We start from the raw sequence: 8,884 nt of genomic DNA on the forward strand, positions 1-8,884 counted from the left end.
GCAGGCTTCCCAGCCTCAAGCAGCTGCTTGACTCTCACTCGAATTTTCCTGTTCCTCAGTAAAGAGCATGAGGCCATAATGGGGGTTAACAGTAATGGTACTTACAGCCACAAAGCAAGTAGAGAAAAGTTCTTCCCCAGCATATCTGTCCCCACCCTGAGTTGTACCCTGCTTCTTAGATAGTTTTGAGTCAAAAAGGCATCTTTGTATTTTTTGGTTGTGGAGAGACCTTTTTTTTTCTGCCATAAATTTGACTAGTCACTTTCTGGACCTGTGTATATTTGAGCATTCTGATGCCCTTGTGGCAAAGAGAGAAGAATTGCACAGTGTATTGATCACCTCCCTCTATTAATCTTTCTGCTGTCACTGTCCTGTTTCATTTGATGCCATGTAAGTATATATGGGCAATGATTGTCTTTCTCTTAATCATATTATTTAAAACTATACAGATCTCTGCTATTTCTCTCCTTATTTGGGCTGGAATTCTGTTCAGCTGTGCTGTTCCTGTGTGGAAGCTGTCACCCAGCCCTTATGCCACACACAGGGTTTCCCTGGGCCTTTACTGGTTGCAGTGCATCCCTCGGAGATGGAGGGAGGACATCTGTGCACAGCGCTTGAAACGGGGTTGTGCTGTGGTTGTGTAAGGGTTGTTCTGTTGTGGATTTGAGACCCCACAAATGCTCAGGAACCTTGGATTCATATTTGACATGATTTGACCAGTTGCACAGCCCAGGAGGAGGCCTGAGCAGTGATGCCCTCCAGTCAGTGTGGTCTGTGCTCTGATGTTGGATGTTGCAACCTCTAATGTTTTTCAGGCTTGTTACTATCCATGATGCTGTCCCTGATTTAAAGTGAAGCCCATTCTTCTTACTTATATGTTGCACCCTATACTTCACTGTAACAACCCAGGCTGTTCATGAACCTGGTGTTTCCAGCAACCCACATCAGGTTGTCTTGAGCAAGTGCCACCTATTACTTTTACCATCCCAACAATTAATTTTTATCCATTCCAATAATTTTATCGGCAATTTTTTTTTATTTCTCTCTGATTGCTAATAGCATATAGCACTGGTGTGTGAAGAGACTAGAGCTAGAAACATGCCTGTCAAATGGCTGTGTAGGATAAGTCTCCTCAGTCACCAAGTTCTTTTGGATCTGTTAATACTGAGCACACTAACTGCAGCACACAGCTGATTTTTTCTTATTAGAATGCCATGCAGAACTTAGTCAAATGACTTACAGGATTCTAAGCTTGGCCCATTTCTCTCAGCTCTATCAAACTTGTAGGCTTATAAAAAAGGTACATAAAATAATTTGAAAGTACTTCTTTCAAATTACATTAAATTGGGTTCTAGTTTTTACTAACTTGCCCAGGACATCCTTTGACTGCTTGTCTGTGATTGCTTGGGAGGTATGTTGAACTAACTGCTCTGTAGTTTCTTGGATATCCATGTGAACACATTTAAATACTGACAAGACATTGGTATTTTTCCCCCTAGTAATCTTAAGTTCCCCAGTGTGCCATGATTTGTTATAAAGAAAAAAAATAAATGGTTCAGTGAACTCATTAGCCAATTAAATACTCTTGGCTGTAAGCTCTTCTCTTGCACATTATAAAAATTGTTACTTACACAGTTTAGCATCTTCCTTAATTACTGATGAAATAGAAAGTATTTCATTACCACTGTAAAATATGAATATTGCACATAGTTGTTCCAAATGCAGAGCAGAAATATTTAGTGAGTTATTGGTTTTCATTATGCAGAATGTGTGTTGCACACAGACACCTGGGGCAGGTGCCCAGTGCCTACAGGTCTCTGGGTTCTCTGCTGCAGGGGCATCCTGCTCTAGGGTCGCTGTTTCAGAAAGTTTGAGAAATCAGAGGGGTTCAGAGTAGCACCATGAGTGGGTGATGGGCTGCAGTGGCTCCTGGCTGTGGGAGCTGTGGAGAGGGGGGCTTGGACACACCAAGCTTGCTCCTCAGAGTCCCATGTGGAGGTGTGGGTGCCTGTTCTCCAGTTTCGGGTTCACAGGGCAGGAGGGGCTGAGAGCCCACTCCCAAAGAGCACCAAGGGCCCCTTCATTGTCCCCTGACACCCACTGCTGGACCCTGCTGTGCCTTCTTGCTCAACCTCCCTGCAGGGTTCATTCAGCACTGTCAGACCTTCTGAGTGGCACTTGGAGGTAAAACTAGATCTGGTGTCTGGAAGTTGAAGCTGGGCAAACACGTATTAGAAATGAGACATTTTTAATAGCAAGGGCAATTAATCTTCTAGTTAATTGCATCTTAGAACAGGTTATCATGGTGGATGTAGATTTCTTATCTCAGGGGTTATTTTAAAATCACATGGGGATCTGCCCTAGCCCAGACCAGGGATCATCTGCATGGTGCTCGGCCCAGCCCCAAGGAGATCAGGCTGATTAATTACAGATCTATGAACCACTCCCCTGCACTGGGCTGCCACAAGCTGCTGTCTGTGTCACACCACTGAGACTGTGTGTGGCCCCATGATAATAAGTTCCAGTTTCCCTTCCCAGCACTGCTAACTCCATTGACACCTCAGTGACAGCTCAGACTTGACCTGAGTTTCCTTCATTTTGACCCCACTGGTTTGTACGGATTCTATCACCTTCCTTGCTCTGAATGTGCTGCCTGCAGCGGTTTCTGAGAAAAACATTCTGAAATAAATGGTGATGCTGCTTTTATTAAGTTATTTAAATATTTGCTCTTACACCATTTCTCTCACAAGCTTTAGCTTTGACATCCCAGCTGTTTGGCAGCACCATACATATTTCACTTGAGCAGGATGGACAGCAGTCAGGAGTTCCAAAGGACCCCAGGGCTGGATGTGACCCACAACGGCAAACCCCATCCTTTCCCCAGCACATGAGCACCTCAAGGGCTGCCTGACAACCCTGGCTGTGATTTCTCCCTGACGAGGGACTGCACGGTGCCCTGACTCAGGGTAGTAGGAACCTCAGTGTCCACCCCAAGCTGTGACCCCCCCTCACAGCAACACAGCCCCCCTGAGGACTCATGCTGGGGTCTTGCTTGGCCTGACAGCAGCTCTCCCACTGCCGAGGGCTTCTGGTCTTTCTTTGTGAGGAGCATGACTCCAAATACTTCCTGCACTTCTGTTTCCATCCAGACGTGTTGCAGCAGATGCTGATGCTCCTGAGGTGCCATGCTCCACAGGTGCATCCCAGGGGAGCAGACCCCTTTTGCACACTGGTGCTCTTTGAGCTGTCAGCCCCGCTCTGGCTCACTGCCACATGTCAGCAGTGTCACCTGCAGCTGCTTACCAGGGATGGGTGGTTCAGGTCACTAAAGGAATCACCAGCAAAGGTATCAATAAAAGCAGGTTTGGTATAACTGTGCAGTGGTAGCAGAAGACATCAAGAAGGATCAGAAGACAAGGAAATGGCCAAAAAAAGTTGCCTCAGGGACCTGGAGAAACCTGAGCAGTGACAAAATAACAATATATTAACATGGAAAAGTTACCTGAGCACATCTCCTGTGAGGAAAGGCTGAGGGAGCTGGAACTGTTCAGCCTGGAGAAGAGAAGGCTCGAGGGGATCTCGGTGTGGATAAATACCTGAAGGGAGGACACTAAGACGATGGAGTCAGGCTGTTTTCAGTGGTGCCTTTGACTGCACTGTGCTCCCAGCTGAAGAAACGATATTCATGTCCCAGACTGTACTGTGGATAGTGCTGTATAACCCATTTTGCTCTGAATCCTGCATCCTGCACTCTGAGAACACCAGCTTTGCTTATAGGCTCCTGGGTTCTGTCACAGAGCCATGAGATGTATGTCTATATAGTGCCCTGCAGATGATGGATGTCTTCCGAATGAAAGGTTCTAGAGTGCCATGCTCCCATAACTGCTGGGGCAGAGCAGTGCACTTGGAGAGAGCTGCTTCCAGGCTAAACATGCAAGAGGTACCAGCCCTGTATCTTAGAAGCCCCATAAATTATCTAAAGAATTTGGCTAGCATTGCTCTCCCTGAGCAGGATCCAAACACAGGAGTGAGGGAGGGCTTGGCTCTCCTAAGCAGAACAATCCTCAAAGAAATATGTGAACCTTGGCCAGGAGTACGGAAACAAAAATTTCTGGTCTGAGATATTGTGAACAGCAAACCCATACAGCTGGGAATGCTCTTGCTACTGTTAATGAGGATCCTGGATTCTTATTGCTCTAGCTATGGCTCTGCCGGGTCTCTAGATCTGAAATATGTTCCTCAGGCATGAACAGGCATTTCCTCAGCTGCTGCAGACAGGTTTTGCTGTCAGAAGCTGAAGACAGAAGTACATGGGGCAGCTCTGCAGTCAGGGAAAGCCTGTGGGACCTCCAGGGAAAGCTGGGACCTCCTGGGTGCCCCTTGCACATGAGCCCTTGCCTACCTCAGGCAGTGTGTGGCTGCAGAGCCTGATGGATCATGCCATGGGCACATCCAGTAGCAGAATCTGTGCCTGGCGGGAGCCCAGCTTTGGTCAAACAACATCATGGCCACAGCCAGCCTGTTATCTAGACTTCCCAAACTTTGAGTAAATAATTTTACAACATTACTCTTGCTTTCAATATGTTTAGCAGCTATATTGCAGGAATGCCTAGAGGCTGTGACTAGATTTAGTCCTGTTGTGCTAGATTCCGTGCAGAGATAGTAAGTGGAGCAGGTAGAGGCATAAAGTTAAGACTGCATAGCAGTTTCCATTAGGAAGACCTGCTTTCATTTCCCAGTCAGTCATTACATTTTAACTGTTGCACTTGTGGTTGCTGTGCTTTGTGCCTGTCTCAAAACTCTACCCATTACAGATACAGCAAAAATTAATTGGCCTGTATTTGGCCAACAGCTGGTGCATCAGGAATACACTCCAGACTCTCCACCTCAGAGAGGAGTGCTGGCCCGGATGGTTCTTTTTCTGCCCAGCAGCACGGGATCAAATTTTCCTTAATTAACAGCCTCTGAGGATCCCACTTTGCATGTTCCAAACAAGGACACTTTTAGACGCTGATCCTCCTAGGATCCTCCGTGCTGACCAGACAGGCCATGTACCATCTTCAGGACAGACACTGTGTCCAAAGTGTCAAGTGTTGAGCAGGACACTTTCCAGTCTTTCCTACAGACTCCAGAAAAGCAGGCAAATGGACTTGTCCATGTTCACATGTCCAAAGCAAGGAATGGAGAAGAGGAGGAGAAGAAGCTTGAGCATTTCTAATGCAGAAAACAGAGAAGAGAGGTGGGAAGCAAAGGCAGACTGAGGATGGAGGGCCAGCTTAGGCAGTGGCGTGATGGAGGAGATGGGCCAGGCTGGTCTGTGATTGCTGAAGGTGCTGCTTGCAGAGACTGGACTTGAATTCAGCACTCGGGGCCCAGCTTGGTGAGACTCAGGATCACATGCTGAGACTGAAAAACACGAGCCATGACCCAGTGACCCCAAATCAGGAGAGAGCAGGCACACACAGTCAGTATTTCTGCTGTACCTGGCATGTTGGACAGCCTATCTTCAGGTATGTTAAGGGAACACACTGGGTCTTTGAGAGGGAGGGATGAAGCCCTTTAAACTGGAATTGAGGGGCTTTCTGCAGAGAAGGTGTGTGGAGAGGGAAAGATGCCCAGGGAGCATCTGAGCAGCAGAGATCTGAGCCTCAAGTGGAAGCCATGGAAACTGCATTTCACTAGGCAGTAAGAGGCTGTGGAAGATTAGACAGGGGTTACACAGTTGAAATTGGGAAAACCCATGGAAGTCCAGTGGGTGGATGTGCAACCTGGTCCCTCATTCTAAGTTGGCTTACCCTGTGAGGATTGTGGATGTGGGAGCTCTGTCCCATTTGATGTACACACCAGACTACAGCAGCACAATCTTTGCTTTATTATCCTTACAACCTTTTTTCTTTTCTGCAGTCCTTCAACATATCTCTCTCTGAATCTTTGCTTTACTATTTGCACGTGAGTTTATACCTCTACCACGAAGTCTCATGAGACAAAGTAAACCAGAGTGGAGTGAGTTGTTGGTGCCTTGAGTACATTCCCCCCTCCTGGAGGTTTGGCCCTCCAGGGTCAGGGCCAACTCATATGATGCAGCCATCTGTCATCAGATCTGCTCTGCTAATCTTACTCAGGTCCTGTGGGAATGCACCCTGGTCAATGAAGCCCCTGCCTTGCTACAGCCCTTCCTGCTGGCTTCCCACCTCTCTGGAAGCAGCCTTTCCTTGCTGCTCCTAGCATGGAACCTGAGACTCAATGTTTGAAGGGAGACGGGGGCTGCAGGTAATGCAAGTGTACGATCAGGTAAGCAGAACCTTAATCTACATTAGTAGGGACTTACAGGGTGCAAGCTGCTGCTGTACAGAGGTCAGTACTGAGCTTGCACTGTTGTCTTCAGGCAGGACCTGCTGCTGTGGGCACAGGCTGCCATCCTTCCTCGTGGGAGCTGCAGCTCACCCCCAGCTCGCTCAGTTACCCAACAAGGTCACTAAAGAGAGCAGTTTCCTGTTGCTCTCAAATATCTTGCTAACCTCTCTGTAGGTGTGAGGTGTGGGTTGGTTACATAGAAAAGATTCATTGAAAAATTGATCAAATTGCATTTGCTCAGGAGCCAGGAAGCTGCTTGCACAGCCTGGATCTGGGCCCTTTTGAGTGCAGTCTCGAGATCCAGTAACACATGGCTATGCTTTCACTTTCTCCATGGTCTAAGGTGCCTTCATAGCAGGGAATGGACCCAAACTATGTGCACGAAGGTGACTCCAACCTGAAGGTTCCTTCACCTCAGACATGTGGTGGATGAGACAGGAGAGCTGGGGCAAGGACAGACAGAATGTGAGCGCTGACCAGCAGATCTGGAGCCATGTCCCTTATTGTGTCAGAACTGGTCTCTGTGGTGTGATTCATCCAAATGCTTGTCACTGCCATGCTCCTTCCCAGCATGGAATCTGGGCCCTAGTCCTGGACTAGGGGCCACAACCAGTCAACGACCTGCAAAGACAGGCATCTCTCACTCTCTCAGGGGTGGGAGGTGTCTGCATCAGACTAGTGACAGGGACCCCCTATGCCAGGCCTCAGTTTTATGGTTCAATATTTGAGCCTGGATGATTATCTTATCACTGACTTCTCCACACCCATTTCTCTGGCTTGGGGCAGGACCATTCTTGCTGTGGAGGGATAATTCTTTGGGACCACAAGGATGTGCCACAGAGAAAGGCACAAAAGACATGAAAGAAAGAGGAGGCTCTGTGATGTCATATCTGGGCCCTGGGGATTCAGATTGTGCCTGTTTAGTGGAGGAAGGCTGAGTACCCCACTTTCAGTACAGTGGGCCCACTTTGCCTCACTTACATGCTCCACACAGGACCCATGAATCCAACTCCATGGCTGGGCTGTCATGTCCCACAGAAAACAAACACTTCAAAGTGGTGTTCCAGACCTCCTCAGGGACAGAGCAGAAGGTGATGGTGGAGAAATCCATGTGTTTACACAGATATTGATGCCACCAGGGAGCCTGGGTAGCTAAGCAGCCAGAGGTACTGCCTCCCTGGTCAATGGGGGAATGCAAGCAGGAACACACAGGGGACTTGAGAAGAGGAATACCCCTAGGTGAGAGCTAGAGGTCTGGCATGTCACTGTGCCACTGAAACTACAGTTGGAGTGAGTGTAGACACGACCTCAGCTCTAGCATTTCTTGACTTCCAAGCACTTTACACGGAAATCCTGATACTCTTCTGAAGCAGGGCTTCGGCGTGCCTATTGCAGGTCTGGTGAGCAGCTCTCTATAGACAGAGGACAACCCAAATGCCGAGCTGGGGCCCGAAAGTCCTTTGTTTTAGCGTGGGAACTCCCCACAAGGAGCAGGCGATGTTTCCCCGGACACAGAGAGCACAGCGGAGCCGTGCAGTTCTCGCCGCAGCTCGGGAGCTTTCACTCGCACGGGTGTCGCTTGCTCTGCAGATGGAGCGATGCGCACCAGAGCCGCTGCCCGTCACCGGGGGACGAGTCTGACACGCGGAGTGCGGGGGGGGCCGAGCAGTGTCGGGGCCGGGGGAGCAGCAAGAGGGGGCGTTTCAGGACACCCCCCCCTTCCCCCGCTCCCAGACCCGGTGCGTCTGCGGGAGCCCCCGCGGTCCTCCCGGCCCCGCGGCGCCCGAGCCCGCCGGTCTCACGGAGACCCCGCTCCGAGCTGACAAGGCTCCAGGGCCGGGAAAGGGGCAGTCCCGACCCTGCCCGGTGGTTGCTCCCTCCGCTCCCTGTTCGGCGGCGGGCGGTCTCCAGACACGGCACAGGCACGGCACGGCGCAGCCCCGGCATGGGGCGGCTAGTGCCTGGCCAGGGCCGGTCCGTCGGGGCGCTGGAGCCCTCCCTTCGCCGCCGTCCCCGGGCCACTCCCCGCGGGCTCGGCCGTCAGGAGCTGCCGAGAAGGCCGGCTCGGGTCCGGCTACGGGAGCCGGTGGTGCCGAGGCGGAGCAGAGCCGGCTCGCCCCGTCCGTGGGCCCGGCCCGGGCCCGGAGAGGGCTGTACCGAGTGGCGCGGTCCCGTCCCGTCCCCACAAAAGCACCCTTGTCCTGGCCCCGTAATTGCTAATCATCAATCACCATTAATAACAGCTGATGAGGCGGGAGGGGGAGGTGCCTTCCCAGGGGCCGGCCGTGCCGGGGGAGCGGGGCGCCTTGCCCCGCCGGAGCGGGGGCTGAAGGAGGAACTCGACCGTGATGTGCAGAAGATGGATGAGAGCAGAGGGCGACACCCCCGCCCGCCTCCCCTCCCCTCCTCCCCCTCCCCTCGGCGGCCCGGCCCGGCCCCCCCGCAGCGGGGCGGGCGGGCGGCTCCGAGCGCGCCTCCACTCCGCCGCGCCGAGCCAGCGAGCGGGCGGGCGGGCGGCAGCTCTCGCCGG

Source organism: Corvus kubaryi, unplaced genomic scaffold (genome assembly GCF_017639235.1).
Source record: "Corvus kubaryi isolate FWS band 111438036 unplaced genomic scaffold, C.kubaryi_AGA036_p1.0 37193, whole genome shotgun sequence".
Taxonomy (NCBI): Eukaryota; Metazoa; Chordata; class Aves; order Passeriformes; family Corvidae; genus Corvus; species Corvus kubaryi.